This window comes from Rutidosis leptorrhynchoides, chromosome 1 (assembly GCF_046630445.1).
Source record: "Rutidosis leptorrhynchoides isolate AG116_Rl617_1_P2 chromosome 1, CSIRO_AGI_Rlap_v1, whole genome shotgun sequence".
NCBI classification, from domain to species: domain Eukaryota; kingdom Viridiplantae; phylum Streptophyta; class Magnoliopsida; order Asterales; family Asteraceae; genus Rutidosis; species Rutidosis leptorrhynchoides.
In genome coordinates, this window is record NC_092333.1 from 396,153,001 (window position 1) to 396,178,000 (window position 25,000).

Here is a 25,000-nt window from a genome sequence, read left to right on the forward strand (position 1 = left end):
AAGTTAATTATGAACTGTGGACTTTGAATCTGTGTTGATGAACTGTGATGTTAAACTCTTATCGTGTTGGTGTTTTAACTTTGAACTTTTAGTGTTAATCTTTATTTAATGTTACAGTATTGTCATGTTATATTGTATGTGTGAATTAAGACTGTGAAGGCTATTTTGAATGGACAAGGTCTTAGGGGGAGTTTGTTGGTGCATGAATGTAAGACCCTCGTTCATTTGGACTACGTACGAGAACATAAAGTTTTCCACTGATGTTACATCTGTATGGATAGGAGCTCTGTAGCACGGATATGCTATATCCGTACGGATGAAGGACAAATCCATTCGGATACATTTGCAGACTCTATAAATAGGTGTTTTTGGGTATATTGTTGAGGTGACGAACCCTAACACTTCTAAGCCGTATCCAGTCATTCCTAAACGTCAATTATCAAACCCTAATCGATTCCAATCATTCCAAGTCAGTTTCTTAAGGTAAATCGATTAATTAATCAAGTGTTTTCGACTAAAAACACTATATATATCGAGGATTCCACACTCTATATAGCAATCAACGATTGTTTAATTAAATTCATTTAAACAATCCAACAATTATAAATCTGAAAAGTACAAACTAAAATGGATAGAAATTCAGAAAAAAATTTGTAATTTTAAGCACACGCCTTTACACAACAACACTCCAACAATACACACATTAGGTTGCTAGAATAACTCAAAGTCTCCAGTTTGATCACCCGTAAAGGACAGCAACGTATATAAGTTGAGTCGCAGAAAGTATAATCGTAAATGCCTCCATCGTTTTCTGATAAACATAATAAACAACAACAAATTAAATTTAATTGTACGTATCTGTAGGATCAAGTCCCTTATTAAATCAAATATAAATTATTTACAGGTTGAACTATGATGTTTGTATATGTGATTTGCAACAGAAAGTGATAAACAATAATAGAAGTTATGAAAAATGGAACTGCATTTTTATTCATCAATTGAAAGCTAAATATATAGTTAGAGGACTACATGCACGTGGCTGTAAAGTAGCTCCCCACTATTCTTTCAACTCCAAACACCAACAAACTACTCCCTAATACTCGGTCATAATTTTTACCAAATCAAATGAAGGAGTAGCTAACTAATTAATAAAGCGTAACATGAATAAAATACCAAGTACTAACAAAATAACTTAGATCAAACACTACTGTGACCATGGACATTATTATAGCAATTTAACCAATTAATCAATTCACTCCAACAATCACCACCCTAATTGATTAATCATAGTAATGCATGTTCCTCCTCATCCAAATTAGTTTTCTTCTCACGTTTAGGACATTCGTGACGATAGTGACCAAGTTCTCCACACCCGTAACATTTCACGCGACTTTTATCCCGGATCCGTTCACCACCTTCTCGAATCTTCCCGAACCCCCGACCTTTTTCCCAGTAACGTCCATGGTCATCTTGGTTAGAACTCCCGCCGCTACAATGATTACACCCGTGTGTCTTCTCATGACTAGCCAACAACAAACCACCTTGAATGCCCTCCATTTTATCAGTTCCTTTGATTCGTTCTTCATACGCCTTCAACCTTCCAACCGCTTCATCAAATAACATCTCATCCAACACGAAACATTTCTCAATTGAAGCCACAATTTGAAGAAATGACATAGGCATAGAATCAAGTAACCTTTTCACCAAGAGTACCTCTTCAAGCTCATAACCTAGGCTCCTTGCTTTTGAAGCCAAACCGGTTAATTTTGTAGCAAAATCATCAACCGATTCTCCCTCTTTCATCTTCAAACCTTCAAACTCCCTTTTTCAAGGTTGCAAGTCGAGCCGATCTCACTCGATCCACCCCCAAGTAACGCGTCTTTAGACCGTCCCATACTTGTTTTGGATCGGTATAACTCACCATTTGCAACACCATTTCCTCAGGAATCGCTTGAAAGAAGAAGGCAAGTGCTCGCTTTGACTTTTCTGAATCAATTTCTGCTCCTAGCATCCTTGGTTCCACCGTTTCCAATATACCATAAGCGTCCATGATTGCCTTCACCTTGACAGCCCACACAGGGTAGTTTGTAGCTGTTAAAATTGGTACTTGATATGTCAAAGAACTTTCATCTCTAGCCGGAACTAACGCCATATTTTTTCAGCCTTTCGAGAGCTTAAAAAACAACACCTTAACACCTCAATCAGCACCTTCTTGACAGCTCCCAACAACACCCTTGACAGCTACAAAAGTACAATCTTTGACACCTTCAATGGCACCTCTCAACCCCTTTCACAGCTTCAACTTTGTGATCAAATTGCTCGAAAAAACTCTTCTACCATCCAAGAAAACAACCCTGGCCACAGGTTCTACAGCTTTCTCATCCTCGGTTTAGTTTCTTATCACGAGCAACAACATGATCTAAGTTGAAGATGCTACCAAGCTCTTGATACCAAGTGTAGGATCAAGTCCCTTATTAAATCATATATAAATTATTTACAGGTTGAACTATGATGTTTGTATATGTGATTTCCAACTGAAAGTGATAAACAATAATAGAAGTAATGAAAAATGGAACTGCATTTTTATTCATCAATTGAAAGCTAAATATATAGCTAGAGGACTGCATGCACGTGGCTGTAAAGTAGCTCCCCACTATTCTTTCAACTCCAAACACCAACGGACTACTCCCTAATACTCGGTCATAATTTTTACCAAATCAAATGACGGAGTAGCTAACTAATTAATAAAGAGTAACATGAATAAAATACCAAGTAGTAACAAAATAACTTAGACCAAACACTACTGTGACCATTGACATTATTATAGCAATTTAACCAATTAATCAATTGACTCCAACAGTATCCATTTATCTTCATTATTTATTAGTTACGGAGTATATTTACTACTAAGATAAGATTAAGTTATATAACTCACCAAGCGGGCATTTCTGCAGTAATCTAGCTCGATTTCCTTCCATGCAAACCTGGTATAAAATAATCATATATTTACATACATTTGATTATATAAAGAGAACACATGTACGTGTTTAATCATACTTACCCCATAGCAAGAACAGTTAGGTGTTAAAATGCAATGCAAATTTGATATTATAAAATAATATGGAATTAGTAGATGTATATATGTAAAATATCTAGATATTAATATATATAAGAAAATATCTAGATATTAGAATATAAAAGAAAATTCATAAAATTAGAGGCTAACCAACGTCAAGTGTTGGTGTAGTGAGTGTAGTATAATATAGGTCCTCTGTAGTGGGTGTGTTGGGCTCGTCGAAGCTTCCAAAAATTGGTATCAGAGCGGGTCGTTCGGGACCATTTCCAGCGGAGGTACTCATCGGTAAACGTTGGACGTTTACATCGTCTTGTTAACACCAAGGCCCTAAGGGAGATTCTGTCGGAGCACAGTTAGGAACTGTGAAAGCTCATTTGTCTGGGACCAAGCTTATTGGACGTTGGACGTCATGATGGAAGATCTTACAAGTACGAGCAGTGGAATCAAGAGTCTCAATAACCACAACTATGGTTATTGGCGGACTTGCATAGAATCCTACCTACAAGGACATGATTTATGGGAAATAGTTGCTGGCAGTGGCACAACGCCTCCACCGAAAGAAAATGCCGAAGCCTTAAGAAAATGGAACATCAAGGCCGGTAAGGCTTTATATATATTGAAGACTACAATCGAGGAGGATCTATTGGAGCACATCCGTGACGAGAAAACACCAAAGGCAGCTTGGGAAACTTTTGAAAAATTATTTTCAAAGAAGAATGAAGCACGCCTCCAGCTCTTGGAAAATGAGCTTGTGGGTATCACACAAGGAAGTCTATCTATTTCTCAATATTTCACCAAGGTGAAATCTATTTGTCGTGAGATATCTCAACTTGCTCCTGAAGAGAAAGTGAGTGATGCAAGGATGAAGAGAATTATCATCCACGGCTTAAGATTCGAGTATAATGGATTTATAGCCGCTGTGAGAGGATGGTCTACTCAACCATCATTAATAGAGTTGGAGAATTTATTGGCTAATCAAGAGGCATTAGCTAAGCAGATGAATGAAGTAACCATAAAAGACGAAGAAGATGCACTCTTCACCAATAAGAAGAAAGCAACATCTCGAAGACAAGAGGCGATGAAAGAAAGTAAGACATATGGGTGGAAGGGTCACCCAAAATCAAAAGGCAACGCTTCAGGGGGAGATCAACAAGGAAGAAGAGATCATCGCCAACAATACGGGGAAAATGATAAGAGAAAGAATGGTAAATGCTTCAATTGTGGTAAGAAGGGTCATTTTGTTCGAGATTTTAGATTCCCCAGAAGGCGAACTTTTGAAAGGAAATGTGGCCGCCGCAAGAGATGAGAAGAAAGAGGTCACATTCGAAGCATCCATTAATGAGGAAACATGGGATGCAGAAGCTGGACTCTCTGTTGAAGCTGACATAGATGATCAAGCTCTTACAACAACTTTAAAGTCAAACATAAACTACAAAGATGATTGGATCATTGATTCTGGGTGCTCAAATCATATGACCAACGATGGGACAAAGCTGCAAGAAATGGAGGATTACAAAGGAAAGAGAGTCGTGTTGACAGCCGACAATTCAAGGTTATCTATTTCTCACATTGGAAAGACAATAATTCCAAATGAAGGCGGCTCTCATAATCTCCAACTCGAGAAGGTGTATCTTGTCCCTGGCCTAAAGAAGAATTTAGTGTCAGTACCACAATTGACAGCAGAAGGGAATTATGTGCTCTTTGGACCAGAAGATGTGTCCGTATTCAAGAGAGTGAAGGTAGTTGGATATCTAATTATGCAAGGAAGAAGAATAGAGTTGGTCTATGTACTATCTGCTAAAACAGCATATGTGGATAAGACTCGAAAAAATGAGACGGCTGATCTTTGGCATGAACGTCTTGGGCATGTGGGCTACAACAAGTTAAAGGAGATGATGGTAAAACACATAGTAAATGGGCTTCCTCAAATTAATATCCAAACAGATACAATATGTGCTGGATGTCAATTTGGCAAAGCTCACCAATTGCCATTCAAGGAGTCAGCGCATCAGTCCAAGACACCACTAGAGCTCATACACTCAGATGTCTTCGGCCCAGTGAAACAAACATCACTTGGAGGCATGAAGTATATGGTGACATTCATTGATGACTTCTCAAGATATGTGTGGGTTTACTTCATGAAGGAGAAGTCGGAGACTTTTCTGAAGTTCAAAGAGTTCAAGAACAAGGTAGAAAGTGAGCTCAATACTAAGATCCGGTGCTTACGCACAGATAATGGAAGAGAATATTTATCGACTGAGTTCAATATGTATCTTGAGAAGCACAAGATCAGGAGGCAATTAACTTGCCCCAATACTCCACAGCAGAATGGAGTGGCGGAACGCAAGAATCGCCACCTTGCCGAAACATGTCGAAGTATGCTTCATGGTAAGAATGTACCAGGTAGATTTTGGGCCGAATGTATGAGGACGGTGAAATGTCCCGTTCTTATTGATTAAAAACGTTCCATATTAATTGATTTCGTTGCGAGGTTTTGACCTCTATATGAGACGTTTTTCAAAGACTGCATTCATTTTAAAACAAACCATAACCTTTATTTCATCAATAAAGGTTTAAAAAGCTTTACGTAGATTATCAAATAATGATAATCTAAAATATCCTGTTTACACACGACCATTACATAATGGTTTACAATACAAATATGTTACAATAAAATAAGTTTCTTGAATGCAGTTTTTACACAATATCATACAAGCATGGACTCCAAATCTCGTCCTTATTTAAGTATGCGACAGCAGAAGCTCTTAATAATCACCTGAGAATAAACATGCTTAAAACGTCAACAAAAATGTTGGTGAGTTATAGGTTTAACCTATATATATCAAATCATAATAATAGACCACAAGATTTCATATTTCAATACACATCCCATACATAGAGATAAAAATCATTCATAAGGTGAACACCTGGTAATCGACATTAACAAGATGCATATATAAGAATATCCCCATCATTCCGGGACACCCTTCGGATATGATATAAATTTCGAAGTACTAAAGTATCCGGTACTTTGGATGGGGTTTGTTAGGCCCAATAGATCTATCTTTAGGATTCGCGTCAATTAGGGTGTCTGTTCCCTAATTCTTAGATTACCAGACTTAATAAAAAGGGGCATATTCGATTTTGATAATTCAACCATAGAATGTAGTTTCACGTACTTGTGTCTATTTTGTAAATCATTTATAAAACCTGCATGTATTCTCATCCCAAAAATATTAGATTTTAAAAGTGGGACTATAACTCACTTTCACAGATTTTTACTTCGTCGGAAAGTAAGACTTGGCCACTGGTTGATTCACGAACCTATAACAATATATACATATATATCAAAGTATGTTTAAAATATATTTACAACACTTTTAATATATTTTGATGTTTTAAGTTTATTAAGTCAGATGTCCTCGTTAGTAACCTACAACTAGTTGTCCACAGTTAGATGTACAGAAATAAATCGATAAATATTATCTTGAATCAATCCACGACCCAGTGTATACGTATCTCAGTATTGATCACAACTCAAACTATATATATTTTGGAATCAACCTCAACCCTGTATAGCTAACTCCAACATTCACATATAGAGTGTCTATGGTTGTTCCGAAATATATATAGATGTGTCGACATGATAGGTCGAAACATTGTATACGTGTCTATGGTATCTCAAGATTACATAATATACAATACAAGTTGATTAAGTTATGGTTGGAATAGATTTGTTACCAATTTTCACGTAGCTAAAATGAGAAAAATTATCCAATCTTGTTTTACCCATAACTTCTTCATTTTAAATCCGTTTTGAGTGACTCAAATTGATATGGTTTCATATTGAAATCTATTTTATGAATCTAAATAGAAAAAGTATAGGTTTATAGTCCGAAAAATAAGTTACAAGTCATTTTTGTAAAGGTAGTCATTTCAGTCGAAAGAACGACGTCTAGATGACCATTTTAGAAAACATACTTCCACTTTGAGTTTAACCATAATTTTTGGATATAGTTTCATGTTCATAATAAAAATCATTTTCTCAGAATAACAACTTTTAAATCAAAGTTTATCATAGTTTTTAATTAACTAACCCAAAACAGCCCGCGGTGTTACTACGACGGCGTAAATCAAGTTTTACGGTGTTTTTCGTGTTTCCAGGTTTTAAATCATTAAGTTAGCATATCATATAGATATAGAACATGTGTTTAGTTGATTTTAAAAGTCAAGTTAGAAGGATTAACTTTTGTTTGCGAACAAGTTTAGAATTAACTAAACTATGTTCTAGTGATTACAAGTTTAAACCTTCGAATAAGATAGCTTTATATGTATGAATCGAATGATGTTATGAACATCATTACTACCTTAAGTTCCTTGGATAAGCCTACTGGAAAAAAGAAAAATGGATCTAGCTTCAACGGATCCTTGGATGGCTCGAAGTTCTTGAAGCAGAATCATGACACGAAAACAAGTTCAAGTAAGATCATCACTTGAAATAAGATTGTTATAGTTATAGAAATTGAACCAAAGTTTGAATATGATTATTACCTTGTATTAGAATGATAACCTACTGTAAGAAACAAAGATTTCTTAAGGTTGGATGATCACCTTACAAGATTGGAAGTGAGCTAGCAAACTTGAAAGTATTCTTGATTTTATGTAACTAGAACTTGTACAATTTATGAAGGACACTTAGAACTTGAAGATAGAACTTGAGAGAGATCAATTAGATGAAGAAAATTGAAGAATGAAAGTGTTTGTAGGTGTTTTTGGTCGTTGGTGAATGGATTAGATATAAAGGATATGTAATTTTGTTTTCATGTAAATAAGTCATGAATGATTACTCATATTTTTGTAATTTTATGAGATATTTCATGCTAGTTGCCAAATGATGGTTCCCACATGTGTTAGGTGACTCACATGGGCTGCTAAGAGCTGATAATTGGAGTGTATATACCAATAGTACATACATCTAAAAGCTGTGTATTGTACGAGTACGAATACGGGTGCATACGAGTAGAATTGTTGATGAAACTGAACGAGGATGTAATTGTAAGCATTTTTGTTAAATAGAAGTATTTTGATAAGTGTATTGAAGTCTTTCAAAAGTGTATAAATACATATTAAAACACTACATGTATATACATTTTAACTGAGTCGTTAAGTCATCGTTAGTCGTTACATGTAAGTGTTGTTTTGAAACCTTTAGGTTAACGATCTTGTTAAATGTTGTTAACCCAATGTTTATAATATCAAATGAGATTTTAAATTATTATATTATCATGATAATATGATGTATGAATATCTCTTAATATGATATATATACATTAAATGTCGTTACAACGATAATCGTTACATATATGTCTCGTTTCAAAATCATTAAGTTAGTAGTCTTGCTTATACATATGTAGTTCATTGTTAATATACTTAATGATATGTTTACTTATCATAGTATCATGTTAACTATATATATATCCATATATATGTCATCATATAGTTTTTACAAGTTTTAACGTTCGTGAATCACCGGTCAACTTGGGTGGTCAATTGTCTATATGAAACCTATTTCAATTAATCAAGTCTTAACAAGTTTGATTGCTTAACATGTTGGAAACTTTTAATCATGTAAATATCAATCTCAATTAATATATATAAACATGGAAAAATTCGGGTCACTACAGTACCTACCCGTTAAATAAATTTCGTCCTGAAATTTTAAGCTGTTGAAGGTGTTGACGAATCTTCTGGAAATAGATGCGGGTATTTCTTCTTCATCTGATCTTCACGCTCCCAGGTGAACTCGGGTCCTCTACGAGCATTCCATCGAACCTTAACAATTGGTATCTTGTTTTGCTTAAGTCTTTTAACCTCACGATCCATTATTTTGACGGGTTCTTCGATGAATTGGAGTTTTTCGTTGATTTGGATTTCATCTAACGGAATAGTGAGATCTTCTTTAGCAAAACATTTCTTCAAATTCGAGACGTGGAAAGTGTTATGTACAGCCGCGAGTTGTTGAGGTAACTCAAGTAGGTAAGCTACTGGTCCGACACGATCAATAATCTTGAATGGTCCAATATACCTTGGATTTAATTTACCTCGTTTACCAAATCGAACAACGCCTTTCCAAGGTGCAACTTTAAGCATGACCATCTCTCCAATTTCAAATTCTATATCTTTTCTTTTAATGTCAGCGTAGCTCTTTTGTCGACTTTGGGCGGTTTTCAACCGTTGTTGAATTTGGATGATCTTCTCGGTAGCTTCTTGTATAATCTCCGGACCCGTAATCTGTCTATCCCACACTTCAATCCAACAAATCGGAGACCTGCACTTTCTACCATAAAGTGCTTCAAACGGCGCCATCTCAATGCTTGAATGGTAGCTGTTGTTGTAGGAAAATTCTGCTAACGGTAGATGTCGATCCCAACTGTTTCCGAAATCAATAACACATGCTCGTAGCATGTATTCAAGCGTTTGTATCGTCCTTTCGCTCTGCCCATCAGTTTGTGGATGATAGGCAGTACTCATGTCTAGACGAGTTCCAAATGCTTGCTGTAATGTCTGCCAGAATCTTGAAATAAATCTGCCATCCCTATCAGAGATAATAGAGATTGGTATTCCATGTCTGGAGACGACTTCCTTCAAATACAGTCGTGCTAACTTCTCCATCTTGTCATCTTCTCTTATTGGCAGGAAGTGTGCTGATTTGGTGAGACGATCAACTATTACCCAAATAGTATCAAAACCACTTGCAGTCCTTGGCAATTTAGTGATGAAATCCATGGTAATGTTTTCCCATTTCCATTCTGGGATTTCGGGTTGTTGAAGTAGACCTGATGGTTTCTGATGCTCAGTTTTGACCTTAGAACAAGTCAAACATTCTCCTACGTATTTAGCAACATCGGCTTTCATACCTGGCCACCAAAAATGTTTCTTGAGATCCTTGTACATCTTCCCCTTTCCAGGATGTATTGAGTATCTGGTTTTATGAGCTTCTCTAAGTACCATTTCTCTCATATCTCCAAATTTTGGTACCCAAATCCTTTCAGCCCTATACCGGGTTCCGTCTTCCCAAATATTAAGATACTTCTCCGATCCTTTGGGTATTTTATCCTTTAAATTTTCCTCTTTTAAAACTCCTTGTTGCGCCTCCTTTATTTGAGTAGTAAAGTTATTATGAATCATTATATTCATAGATTTTACTCGAATGGGTTCTCTGTCCTTCCTGCTCAAGGCATCGGCTACCACATTTGCCTTCCCTGGGTGGTAACGAATCTCAAAGTCATAATCATTCAACAATTCAATCCACCTACGCTGCCTCATGTTCAGTTGTTTCTGATTAAATATGTGTTGAAGACTTTTGTGGTCGGTATATATAATACTTTTGACCCCATATAAGTAGTGCCTCCAAGTCTTTAATGCAAAAAAAAATGCGCCTAATTCCAAATCATGCGTCGTATAATTTTGTTCGTGAATCTTCAATTGTCTAGACGCATAAGCAATCACCTTCGTTCGTTGCATTAATACACAACCGAGACCTTGCTTTGATGCGTCACAATAAATCACAAAATCATCATTCCCTCCAGGCAATGACAATATAGGTGCCGTAGTTAGCTTTTTCTTCAATAACTGAAACGCTTTCTCTTGTTCATCATTCCATTCAAATTTCTTCCCTTTATGCGTTAATGCAGTCAAGGGTTTTGCTATTCTGGAAAAGTCTTGGATGAACCTTCTGTAGTAACCAGCTAGTCCTAAAAACTGGCGTATGTGTTTCGGAGTTTTCGGGGTTTCCCACTTTTCAACAGTTTCTATCTTTGCCGAATCCACCTTAATACCTTCTTTGTTCACTATGTGACCGAGGAATTGAACTTCTTCCAACTAAAATACAGACTTTGAAAACTTAGCGTACAATTCTTCCTTCCTCAATACTTCTAACACCTTTCTCAAATGTTCACCGTGTTCTTGGTCATTCTTTGAGTAAATAAGTATGTCATCAATGAAAACAATGACAAACTTGTCAAGGTATGGTCCACACACTCGGTTCATAAGGTCCATGAACACAGCTGGTGCATTAGTTAAACCAAACGGCATGACCATAAACTCGTAATGACCGTAACGTGTTCTGAAAGCAGTCTTTGGAATATCATCTTCTTTCACCAGCATTTGATGATACCAGGAACGTAAGTCAATCTTTGAATAAACAGACGAGCCTTGTAGTTGATCAAATAAGTCGTCGATTCTCGGTAGTGGGTAGCGGTTCTTGATGTTAAGTTTGTTCAACTCTCGGTAGTCGATACACAACCTGAATGTACCATCTTTCTTCTTGACAAACAAAACAGGAGCTCCCCACGGTGATGTGCTTGGTCGAATGAAACCACGCTCTAAAAGTTCTTGTAATTGGCTTTGCAGTTCTTTCATCTTGCTGGGTGCGAGTCTGTAAGGAGCACGAGCTATTGGTGCAGCTCCTGGTACAAGATCTATTTGAAATTCAACGGATCGATGTGGGAGTAATCCCGGTAATTCTTTCGGAAATACATCGGGAAATTCTTTTGCAATGGGAACATCATTGATGCTCTTTTCTTCAGTTTGTACTTTCTCGACGTGTGCTAAAACAACATAGCAACCTTTTCTTATTAGTTTTTGTGCCTTTAAATTACTAATAAGATGTAGCTTCGTGTTGCCCTTTTCTCCGTACACCATTAAGGCTTTTCCTTTTTCTCGTATAATGCGAATTGCATTTTTGTAACAAACGATCTCTGCTTTCACTTCTTTCAACCAGTCCATACCGATTATCACATCAAAACTCCCTAACTCTACTGGTATCAAATCAATCTTAAATGTTTCGCTAACCAGTTTAATTTCTCGATTCCGACATATATTATCTGCTGAAATTAATTTACCATTTGCTAATTCGAGTAAAAATTTACTATCCAAAGGCGTCAATGGACAACTTAATTTAGCACAAAAATCTCTACTCATATAGCTTATATCCTCACCCGAATCAAATAAAACGTAAGCAGATTTATTGTCAATAAGAAACATACCCGTAACAAGCTTCGGGTCTTCCTGTGCCTCTGCCGCATTAATATTGAAAACTCTTCCGCGGCCTTGTCCATTCGTGTTCTCCTGGTTCGGGCAATTTCTAATAATGTGGCCCGGTTTTCCACATTTATAACAAACTACATTGGCATAACTTGCTCCGACACTACTTGCTACGCCATTACTCGTTCCGACACCATTTGTTCCTTTCGTTCTATTAACCCCTGGTCCGTAGACCTCACACTTCGCCGCGCTATGACCATTTCTTTTACACTTGTTGCAAAATTTGGTGCAGAACCCCGAGTGATACTTTTCACACCTTTGGCATAGCTGCTTCTGATTGTTGTTGTTATTATTGCGGTTATTATTGTTGTTGGGATGATTGTTGTAGTTGCTGTTGTTGTTGTGGTTGTTGTTGTTGTTGTTGTTGGGCCGTTTGTTGTAGTTGCGATTGATGTTGCGATTGTTGGGATAATTGTTGCGATTATTGTTGTAATTGCTGTTGTTGTTGTATTGGTGATTCTTATCACCGTTTTCCTCCCACTTTCTTTTGACTTGCTTCACATTGACCTCTTCAGCAGTCTGTTATTTAATTCTTTCTTCAATCTGGTTCACTAGTTTGTGAGCCATTCTACATGCCTGTTGTATGGAGGCGGGCTTGTGTGAACTTATATCTTCTTGGATTCTTTCCGGTAATCCTTTCACAAACGCGTCGATCTTCTCTTCCTCATCTTCGAATGCTCCCGGACACAATAGGCACAATTCTGTGAATCATCTTTCGTACGTGGTAATATCAAATCCTTGGGTCCGTAACCCTCTAAGTTCTGTCTTGAGCTTATTGACCTCGGTTCTGGGACGGTACTTCTCGTTCATCAAGTGCTTGAATGCTGACCACGGTAGTGCGTACGCATCGTCTTGTCCCACTTGCTCTAGATAGGTATTCCACCATGTTAACGCAGAACCTGTGAAGGTATGCGTAGCGTACTTCACTTTGTCCTCTTCAGTATACTTACTTATGGCAAACACCGATTCGACCTTCTCGGTCCACCGTTTCAATCCGATCGGTCCTTCGGTTCCATCAAATTCCAAAGGTTTGCAGGCAGTGAATTCTTTGTAGGTGCATCCTACACGATTTCCTGTACTGCTAGATCCAAGGTTATTGTTGGTATGTAGCGCAGCCTGTACTGCGGCTATGTTTGAAGCTAGAAAAGTACGGAATTCCTCTTCATTCATATTCACGGTGTGTCGAGTAGTCGGTGCCATTTCCTTCAAAATAGTCAAATGGAACAAGTTAATCATACAGAATATTAAGAGTAGTTAATAGTATTTTGTAGCATAATATGAACTCATTTATAAAAGCCTTTTCTTCATATTAGCGTTTTATAAGTTTAAATTCGGGTAGTACCTACCCGTTAAGTTCATACTTAGTAGCTAATATACAATTCAACTACTACAATTCTATATGAAAAACTGATTATAATAATATTTCGCGTTCAAACTTTTACACAATATTTTACAAACTTACAATACCGCTTATTTTACATATAGCATGAAATATAGCACACAATAAATTTGATACAAGATGGTTGTGAAGATAATTCTAGCTAGTACACAAGTCGTTCAGCAAAGGCAATAAAGACACGTAATTCATACGTCCAGAAACAAGTCATGCATTCTGGTTTTACTAGGATTACTTCCCATCCTTGGTCTTGTGGAACATAACCGTTATGGCCGTTGATAAGACAGCGTGTTGTAACGTCGTCAAAGGGACGAGGGTTACATAATGTCCAACAGTCCCGTAACAATCTAAAAACCTCATTTCTTACCCCAATTACCGACTCCGTCACTTGTGGGAACGTTTTGTTTAATAGTTGTAGCCCGATGTTCTTGTTCTCACTTTGGTGAGAAGCGAACATTACTAATCCGTAAGCATAACATGCTTCTTTATGTTGCATGTTAGCCGCTTTTTCTAAATCACGAAGTCCAATATTCGGATATATTGAGTCAAAATAATTTCTTAACCCATTGCGTAAAATAGCATTTGGGTTCCCCGCAATATATGCGTCAAAGTAAACACATCGTAACTTATGGATTTCCCAATGTGATATCCCCCATCTTTCGAACGAAAGCCTTTTATAAACCAAGGCATTCTTGGAACGTTCTTCGAATGTCTTACAAACTGATCTCGCCTTAAATAGTTGTGCTGAAGAATTCTGACCGACTCTAGACAAGATTTCATCAATCATGTCTCCGGGTAGGTCTCTTAAAATATTGAGTTGTCTATCCATTTTGTGTTTTTATACTGTAAAATAGACAAGAGTTAGATTCATAAAAAAAATACTTATTAATACAAGCAATTTTTACATATATCATAAAGCATAAGCACACTATATTACTTATATTACACCACACGAATACAACTATCTTATTCCGACTCGCTTGTTTCTTCTTCTTCGGTTTTGGTTCGTTTTTCCAAGTTTCTAAGGATATATGATGTTCCCCTAATACGAGCCGTCGTTATCCACATTGGTTTAGAAAAACCTGGTGGTTTAGAGGTTTCCGGGTCATTGTTACAACTTAAGGACTTCGGGGCTTGACGATACATATAAAGTTCATCGGGGTTGGAATTAGATTTCTCTATTTTTATGCCCTTTCCCTTATTATTTTCTTTTGCCTTTTTAAATTCAGTTGGGGTAATTTCTATAACATCATCGGAATTCTCGTCGGAATCCGATTCATCGGAGAATTGGTAATCCTCCCAATATTTTGCTTCCTTGGCGGAAACACCATTGACCATAATTAACCTTGGTCAGTTAGTTGAAGATTTTCTTTTACTTAACCGTTTTATTATTTCCCCCACCGGTTCTATTTCTTCACCCGGTTCCGATTCTTCTTCCGGTTCCGACTCTTCTTCCGGTTCCTCTTCGGGAACTTGTAAATCAGTCCACGAATCATTCCACGAATCATTCCAATTTACATTTGACTCTTCATTATTATTAGGTGAGTCAATGGGACTTGTTCTAGAGGTAGACATCTATTACATAATATCAAACGCGTTAAGAGATTAATATATCACATAATATTCACATGTTAAAAATATATAGTTTCCAACAAAATTTGTTAAGCAATCATTTTTCAAGTAAACACGGTCGAAGTCCAGACTCACTAATGCATCCTAACAAACTAGATAAGACATACTAATGCAAAATTCTGGTTCTCTAAGACCAACGCTCAGATACCAACTGAAATGTCCCGTTCTTATTGATTAAAAACGTTCCATATTAATTGATTTCGTTGCGAGGTTTTGACCTCTATATGAGACGTTTTTCAAAGACTGCATTCATTTTAAAACAAACCATAACCTTTATTTCATCGATAAAGGTTTAAAAAGCTTTACGTAGATTATCAAATAATGATAATCTAAAATATCCTGTTTACACACGACCATTACATAATGGTTTACAATACAAATAAGTTACAACAAAATAAGTTTCTTGAATGCAGTTTTTACACAATATCATACAAGCATGGACTCCAAATCTCGTCTTTATTTAAGTATGCGACAGCGGAAGCTCTTAATAATCACCTAAGAATAAACATGCTTAAAACGTCAACAAAAATGTTGGTGAGTTATAGGTTTAACCTATATATATCAAATCATAATAATAGACCACAAGATTTCATATTTCAATACACATCCCATACATAGAGATAAAAATCATTCATATGGTGAACACCTGGTAACCGACATTAACAAGATGCATATATAAGAATATCCCCATCATTCCGGGACACCCTTCGGATATGATATAAATTTCGAAGTACTAAAGCATTCGGTACTTTGGATGGGGTTTGTTAGGCCCAATAGATCTATCTTTAAGATTCGCGTCAATTAGGGTGTCTGTTCCCTAATTCTTAGATTACCAGACTTAATAAAAAGGGGCATATTCGATTTTGATAATTCAACCATAGAATGTAGTTTCACGTACTTGTGTCTATTTTGTAAATCATTTATAAAACCTGCATGTATTCTCATCCCAAAAATATTAGATTTTAAAAGTGGGACTATAACTCACTTTCACATATTTTTACTTCGTCGGGAAGTAAGACTTGGCCACTGGTTGATTCACGAACCTATAACAATATATACATATATATCAAAGTATGTTCAAAATATATTTACAACACTTTTAATATATTTTGATGTTTTAAGTTTATTAAGTCAGCTGTCCTCGTTAGTAACCTACAACTAGTTGTCCACAGTTAGATGTACAGAAATAAATCGATAAATATTATCTTGAATCAATCCACGACCCAGTGTATATGTATCTCAGTATTGATCACAACTCAAACTATATATATTTTGGAATCAACCTCAACCCTGTATAGCTAACTCCAACATTCACATATAGAGTGTCTATGGTTGTTCCGAAATATATATAGATGTGTCGACATGATAGGTCGAAACATTGTATACGTGTCTATGGTATCTCAAAATTACATAATATACAATACAAGTTGATTAAGTTATGGTTGGAATAGATTTGTTACCAATTTTCACGTAGCTAAAATGAGAAAAATTATCCAATCTTGTTTTACCCATAACTTCTTCATTTTAAATCCGTTTTGAGTGAATCAAATTGCTATGGTTTCATATTGAACTCTATTTTATGAATCTAAACAGAAAAAGTATAGGTTTATAGTCAGAAAAATAAGTTACAAGTCGTTTTTGTAAAGGTATTCATTCCAGTCGAAAGAACGACGTCTAGATGACCATTTTAGAAAACATACTTCCACTTTGAGTTTAACAATAATTTTTGGATATAGTTTCATGTTCATAATAAAAATAATTTTCTCAGAATAACAACTTTTAAATCAAAGTTTATCATAGTTTTTAATTAACTAACCCAAAACAGCCCGCGGTGTTACTACGACGGCGTAAATCCGATTTTACGGTGTTTTTCGTGTTTCCAGGTTTTAAATCATTAAGTTAGCATATCATATAGATATAGAACATGTGTTTAGTTGATTTTAAAAGTCAAGTTAGAAGGATTAACTTTTGTTTGCGAACAAGTTTAGAATTAACTAAACTATGTTCTAGTGATTATAAGTTTAAACCTTCGAATAAGATAGCTTTATATGTATGAATCGAATGATGTTATGAACATCATTACTACCTTAAGTTCCTTGGATAAACCTACTGGAAAAGAGAAAAATGGATCTAGCTTCAACGGATCCTTGGATGGCTCGAAGTTCTTGAAGCAGAATCATGACACGAAAACAAGTTCAAGTAAGATCATCACTTGAAATAAGATTGTTATAGTTATAGAAATTGAACCAAAGTTTGAATATGATTATTACCTTGTATTAGAATGATAACCTACTGTAAGAAACAAAGATTTCTTGAGGTTGGATGATCACCTTACAAAATTGGAAGTGAGCTAGCAAACTTGAAAGTATACTTGATTTTATGTAACTAGAACTTGTAGAATTTATGAAGAACACTTAGTACTTGAAGATAGAACTTGAGAGAGATCAATTAGATGAAGAAAATTGAAGAATGAAAGTGTTTGTAGGTGTTTTTGGTCGTTGGTGTATGGATTAGATATAAAGGATATATAATTTTGTTTTCATGTAAATAAGTCATGAATGATTACTCATATTTTTGTAATTTTATGAGATATTTCATGCTAGTTGCCAAATGATGGTTCCCACATGTGTTAGGTGACTCACATGGGCTGCTAAGAGCTGATCATTGGAGTGTATACACCAATAGTACATACATCTAAAAGCTGTGTATTGTACGAGTACGAATACGGGTGCATACGAGTAGAATTGTTGATGAAACTGAACGAGAATGTAATTGTAAGCATTTTTGTTAAGTAGAAGTATTTTGATAAGTGTATTGAAGTCTTTCAAAAGTGTATAAATACATATTAAAACACTACATGTATATACATTTTAACTGAGTCGTTAAGTCATCGTTAGTCGTTACATGTAAGTGTTGTTTTGAAACCTTTAGGTTAACGATCTTGTTAAATGTTGTTAACCCAATGTTTATAATATCAAATGAGATTTTAAATTATTATATTATCATGATAATATGATGTATGAATATCTCTTAATATGATATATATACATTAAATGTCGTTACAACGATAATCGTTGCATATATGTCTCGTTTCAAAATCATTAAGTTCGTAGTCTTGCTTATACATATGTAGTTCATTGTTAATATACTTAATGATATGTTTACTTATCATAGTATCATGTTAACTATATATATATATATCCATATATATGTCATCATATAGTTTTTACAAGTTTTAACGTTCGTGAATCACCGGTCAACTTGGGTGGTCAATTGTCTATATGAAATATATTTCAATTAATCAAGTCTTAACAAGTTTGATTGCTTAACATGTTGGAAATATTTAATCATGTAAATATCAATCTCAATTAATATATATAAACATGAAAAAGTTCGGGTCACTACAGACGGCGTCGTACGTGATTAATAGACTCCCACAAACAAAGTTGGGATATATTTCACCATATGAAAGATTATGGAAGATCAAGCCAACCGTCAACCATCTCAAGGTTTTTGGATGTGTATGTTACGTCTTCGTACCAGATCATCTACGAAGCAAATTTGATAAGAAGGAAATTCGGTGCATTTTTGTCGGTTATGATGAATCAAGAAAAGGATGGAGATGTTGTGATCCAAATACTGGAAAGTGTCATACTTCAAGAAATGTGGTATTTGATGAAGCTTCTTCATGGTGGTCACCTCAAAAGATAGAGCTTCCAGAATCTCATGGATCAGAAGAAGTTCCAAAAGAGAAATAAAAACATAAAGAGCACATAACGGATCCAATTAAAGAAGGAGATGGATCGTACTCTAAGGAAACGAGTCCATGGAAAACTGGGGTACATCAATCTACATCCGAAGAGGTTCGTCCAAGCCAAATGGATGTCGAGGAGCATGTGCAAGAATTACGGAGATCAACAAGGCCGAGGCAACCTAATCCGAGGTATGCCAATGCTGCTCATGTGGATGAATCAATACCTATTGAGCCTTCCACTTATGAAGAAGCAGCATAAAGTCGAGAATGGCAGAAAGCGATGGAAGAAGAAATCAATGCACTAAAAGAAAACCAGACATGGAGTTTAGTTCCAAAGCCAAAAGATGTAAAACCAATATCTTGTAAATGGGTTTACAAGGTGAAGACTCGATCAGATGGCTCCATTGAAAGGTATAAAGCTCGACTTGTTGCTAGAGGTTTTTCTCAACAATATGGGCTGGATTATGAAGAAACGTTTAGTCCAGTGGCGAAGATCACAACAATTCGAGCTCTACTAGCTTTAGCCGCTAGCAAATCTTGAAAGCTGTGGCAGATGGATGTCAAGAACGCTTTCTTACATGGAGAACTTGACAAAGAAATTTATATGGAGCAACCAAGAGGCTTTGAGAACAAGTCTCATCCTGACCATGTCTGCAAATTAAAGAAAGCACTTTACGGCTTGAAGCAGGCTCTAAGAGCTTGGTACGGGAAGATTGGCGAGTTCTTAGTACAAAGTGGTTTCACAGTTGCTCCTTCAGATTCTAGTTTATTTGTGAAACAAGATCAAGGAAAACTAGCCATAGTGCTAGTATATGTGGATGACTTAATCATCACGGGAGATTACTATGAGGAGATCTAAAGGACAAGAGAGAATCTGTCTATCAGATTTCATATGAAGGAGCTTGGAGAACTCAAACATTTTCTTGGACTCGAAATAGAGCAGAAAAGAGAAGGATTATTTCTGGGACAACAGAAATATGCGCGAGATCTTTTACAAAAGTACGGAATGCTTAATTGCAAACCTATCTCAACTCCGATGGATCCGAATACAAAACTACGAGCAGATGAAGGAAAAAGTCTTCAAGATGTTACCATGTATCGAAAGATGGTCGGAAGTCTTATTTATCTCACACTAAGCCGGCCAGACATATTTTATGCAGTTGGAGTGGTTAGTCGATACATGAGCAATCCGAAGAAGCCTCACCTTGATGTTGTACGACGCATCTTAAGGTATGTTAAATGCACTATTAACTTTGGCATTTTATATAAGAGAACAAAAGAATGTCGGGTGACTGGATATTGTGACGCTGATTATGCTGGAGACTATGATACACGACGGTCAACAACGAGATACATGTTTAGTTTTGGATCAGGAGTAATATCATGGTGCAGCAAGAGACAACCAACAGTATCCTTATCAAGCACTGAAGCAGAATATCGGTCGGCAGCATCAGCAACGCAAGAAATTACTTGGTTGAAGCAACTAATGGAGGATCTACATCAATCAGCAGATTATCAAGTAAAGCTTTTCTGCGATAACCTATCAGCTATACGTCTAGCAGAAAATCCAGTCTTTCATACGAGAACAAAACATATAGAAGTGCACCATCACTATGTTCGCGAAAAGGTTCTTGAATGGGAGATCAAGATGGTGCCAACAAAGACAGATGAACAGGTTGCAGATATATTCACCAAGAGCCTAAGTAAACCGAAGTTTACAAAATTCAGAGAAGCACTTGGAATGGTCTGCAAGACATCGTTGGAAGAAAATTTGCATTGAGGGGAGTGTTAAAATGCAATGCAAATTTGATATTATAAAATAATATGGAATTAGTAGATGTATATATGTAAAATATCTAGATATTAATATGTATAAGAAAATATCTAGATATTAGAATATAAAAGAAAATTCATAAAATTAGAGGCTAACCAACGTCAAGTGTTGGTGTAGTGAGTGTAGTATAATATAGGTCATCTGTAGTGGGTGTGTTGGGCTCGTCGAAGCTTCCAACATTAGGGCCCATGCAATAAGAGCTGTTGATACTGCTGCAGGGCCTGCTTGTCGAATCCCAAGCATGGTAATGATCAAATCCAGCTAAAATTGATGCAACCCCAACAACAGCCGCAAGTATGGTGAAAGTAACAAGGAATCCTGTGGCTGCATTTCCCATTGGGAACTGAATTGGCGAAAAAAGTGTAGGTAAATGAACTCCTGGGCCTGTTCATACCACGTACACACACATTACATGACATCAATTAAGTAGTAAGTAATCTATATTTATACATACAAGGTATCTTCTATAGTGAAGCAAGTTACTACCTCCGCCCCAAATCTTTTGTTTCTAGACAAAAAACACACAGTTTAAGAAAAAGTACCTGTGACATGTACTTTTTATGTTATTTTTCAGTTTTACCCCTTACTTTTTACCTATCTTTTTGTCATACATGCATAAAGTAGGGGCACAAAAGACTTTTATCACAATATTCTTTTTCATTTATGAACGTGGACAATTAATTTGGAACTTCCCAAAATGGAATAATGGACTATAGATTTAGGACGGAGGGAGTACTAAGAATACACACCTATGATGAAACCATGGTCGATGGCTCGGTTCATAGCCCAACCACCGATGCCTAGAAGAATAGCGTACATACAAAAGTTTAGGACCATAATGAGTGAGGCTACTGATCTCATTTGCCCGTTAACCGCCATCTTTGGGTTATGTTTGTATTAGGCTTCGAGCGATTAAATACCGAGGTTGTTGAATGTTGGTCTTAATGATTTTGGTTAAGGTTAATTGGTGTGTTCTTATAGATGATTTGTGTTATTTAACAATGTATATTTTGGTTCTTTTCTTGTTATAGGATGTTTGTGACAGAGTTTTGTGGGGTTGTAAAGTTGCTATGTGATTAGGGTTCAAGGTAATGGAGAAAAGGACGGTATATTATTGTAGATATTTCTTAAACTTCTTATGTTGTCTTTAATACGTAGAAAAACTTTATAAAATGCAATATCTGTACTCTAAAATTAATAATTAATCACTATGTACGATACTTTTATTCGACGGACTGAGTCGAAAACTCTACATACATTTTATTAGGAAGGAAACCCTCTATATATGAACAAGTACGTTACCTCCTCGTAAAAAAGGGTGTGAATTTCTCTCTAGAATGTTTAGATAAAGGTAAAAAGAAAAGGCTTTGATTTTATTTGTTAAATTTGTCACTTTAACTTTTTAATAAAATAATGTAGGAAAAGGTGACATAACTTGGAATAACAGATAAAAGTATATATGCAGGTCCATCTTATACATGGAGTGTCGATGAACATTAGGAAAGTAATAATAAATGAATGACAAACAAACATAATAAATAGTATGTAAATATGCTAATTGTTAAAACTAGAGTAATAAATTGACAATCATGCTTAATAGAGTAAAATCATCCAATCTTTATGAAGAAGTTTATATTACATTTTTATTCCATTAAAGAACATTTAAATGGGATATTTGTAGACTAGCTACGAAACTTATCCGTTTGTTATTATGTTATTATTATTATTAAAGTGCTCCCAACGGTTTCACCCTTGGGACCGTTCAGCCATCCGTCGAGATGGGCGCTGATGGCAGTGGACCGCCCAGGGTCCCGCACATGCAGCCGTCCACCACCTCGTGTCTCTCTCTTCGTGCATTCTTATCATATATGTGGACGGACGGGAGAGGTTATTATTTTCGTTTTTTTTATTATTTTATTTGTTTTACTAGCTTAAGGTCCGCGAATTCGCGAGTTTTTTTTATGGGTCAAATTGAAATTGTATATTAATGTTGCAAAAAAATCATATAAAAAATTGAAGCACATAATATCATTAAAGCTACACTTTCATCTTAGAACTTGCAGGGTTTTTTATGGGTCAAATCAATTTTTTATTGTTCCTTTAATAGTGTATTTTTATATAGTATTTTTTTGGTTGATTACGATAAAACAAAAACCATAAACTTTTAGATAAGAATCAATGGATGAAACTGTGTTGATCGTTAATGCACATCTCAACAATATTATTTGAAGATTACTAAATAGTTCAAGTTGTATTGATAGTCTTGAATCAACGAAAGTTAAAAACTATACATTATATAAAATGAATGTTGAAAGAATCAAATAAAAGTTGTAGTTCATTTACCTCTTCCTCTTCATCGATTTTCTCTTAATTAATATTATTGGAATGAGATTGTTAATGGAATGATCAATATCATTTGCAACTGCATTCGGTATTAAATCGGTTTCTTTCATCTTGTTTTGTTTAATTGTTCTAATCAACAATGATGATATTTTTCTTTCTTTATACTTTGACCCACTATAGAATTATCACCACAATAGAGTCGACAAACTCAAAAAACATCTACACAGTGGAAGTAACTTAGTCAAATATTACCACCTGCACAAAATGCTAAATCTTCTTCGTAGACCTATTTTTATTAAAACTAAAAGGTGGATAGCCTCACTTGCTGTCACCAAGCATTCCCAACCTGCTCAAACACAATTAATGGATCAACAAAATGGACATTATATTTTAAAAATGAATGTGGAGCTATGGTTATAAAAAAGTTATTTAAATACAAAATGGTAAGTAGTTTAATATAGGAAATCTAATGTAAGTATGTGATCACTTTAATTGCATAATAATCATTTTGATACAATAACATCTATACCTACAAACTTATAATCATTTTGATACAATAACATTTATACCTACAAACTTATTACATGAGCAGGTAGAAAAATTAATTTATATGCAAAACAATTAGATAAGATAATCACATTTAACATAAGCAGGTGAAAAAATGAGATTACATGCAATTAATAGCCAAATATAAGAAACATGCTATATTTATCTAACAATTAAACAGAGTAAACATACTTAACCTGACACAATATAATGACAACAGAGGGTGATGAAGTAGTTATACTTAAACTTATTTCTAAGCATACAACAAGCATTTTATATACAGAAAAAAAAACTCTAAAGCGATACTTGTCTCAAAATTAAGGCAAGTGAAAATACATCCCACCCAGTTTGATGTTAGTCTTCATTTCTAGACAACTCTGGTGCAATACATTTTCCTGTTATACGCTTATAGCACATACTTAATATTGACTCATATAAAATAAGTAATAATCAATGTAAATCAATGCTAGTAGTTGAAATCCCGTAAGTTGAAATCCCTAAAACTAATAGTAAAAAGATGAAGACTTGCATGCTATTTCATGCTAGGAAGTGAGCTTTTCTTACTTGACTGTTTTAAAAACTGTCAACAGCTTGCGGATTCCGTTTGACCCATTTTAAAAATGGCTCATAAATTAGTAAATGATAAACAAATTACATATATACATGTTCAATCATCTTTTCAACAGAAGCTTCCTTAGAGTGTTTTCATCCATGGAAATTGAGATGCAATGACATTAGCAAATACTCGAACAAAATAATCATCAAATCTCATCAGCCGTATATGCGCTTGTAATTCATACTATTCCTAACACAAAAATTCATTAATATATTCAGTTCAATACAAACTAATTAATTAAATCAGATCAAAAGAATATATACATTCAATCCAATTACCTTTATATAAGCAAAAATAACAGCTAGAGCATCATCAAATACATATATACCTCAGTGGTGAACGCCATGTAACGACCCAACCCATTATCCAACTGAATACGCAGCAATTTTTTTTTTTACAAAACAGAAGGGTGCGCGGCGCGCTCCACTGCTTGTGCGCGGCGCGCACAAGCCTGGTCAGCTTCTGTCCGGAATTTCCATTTTTTCGTTTAAAGATCTCCCACTTCCCGACACTTTTAGACGAAACGCTTTTCACATCATATAATATTAGGTAAAACTAACACGTTCCAATAATAAAAAGAGTTTTATGACACCGGTGTAGAGACCCGTCCTAATCCATCCGGACGAAGTCCATATCGATTACAAATGATTCACAACAGTTGATTACATCGCGAGGTAATTGACTTCTATATGATAAAT

At 35.5% G+C, this 25,000-nt stretch overlaps 1 pseudogene; it reads right to left on the reverse strand.

Moving 5' to 3' along the window:
* Positions 1–739: 739 nt before the first annotated feature.
* Positions 740–21,676, reverse strand: LOC139901161 (membrane protein PM19L-like; annotated as a pseudogene).
* Between the last annotated feature and the right edge of the window lie 3,324 nt (positions 21,677–25,000).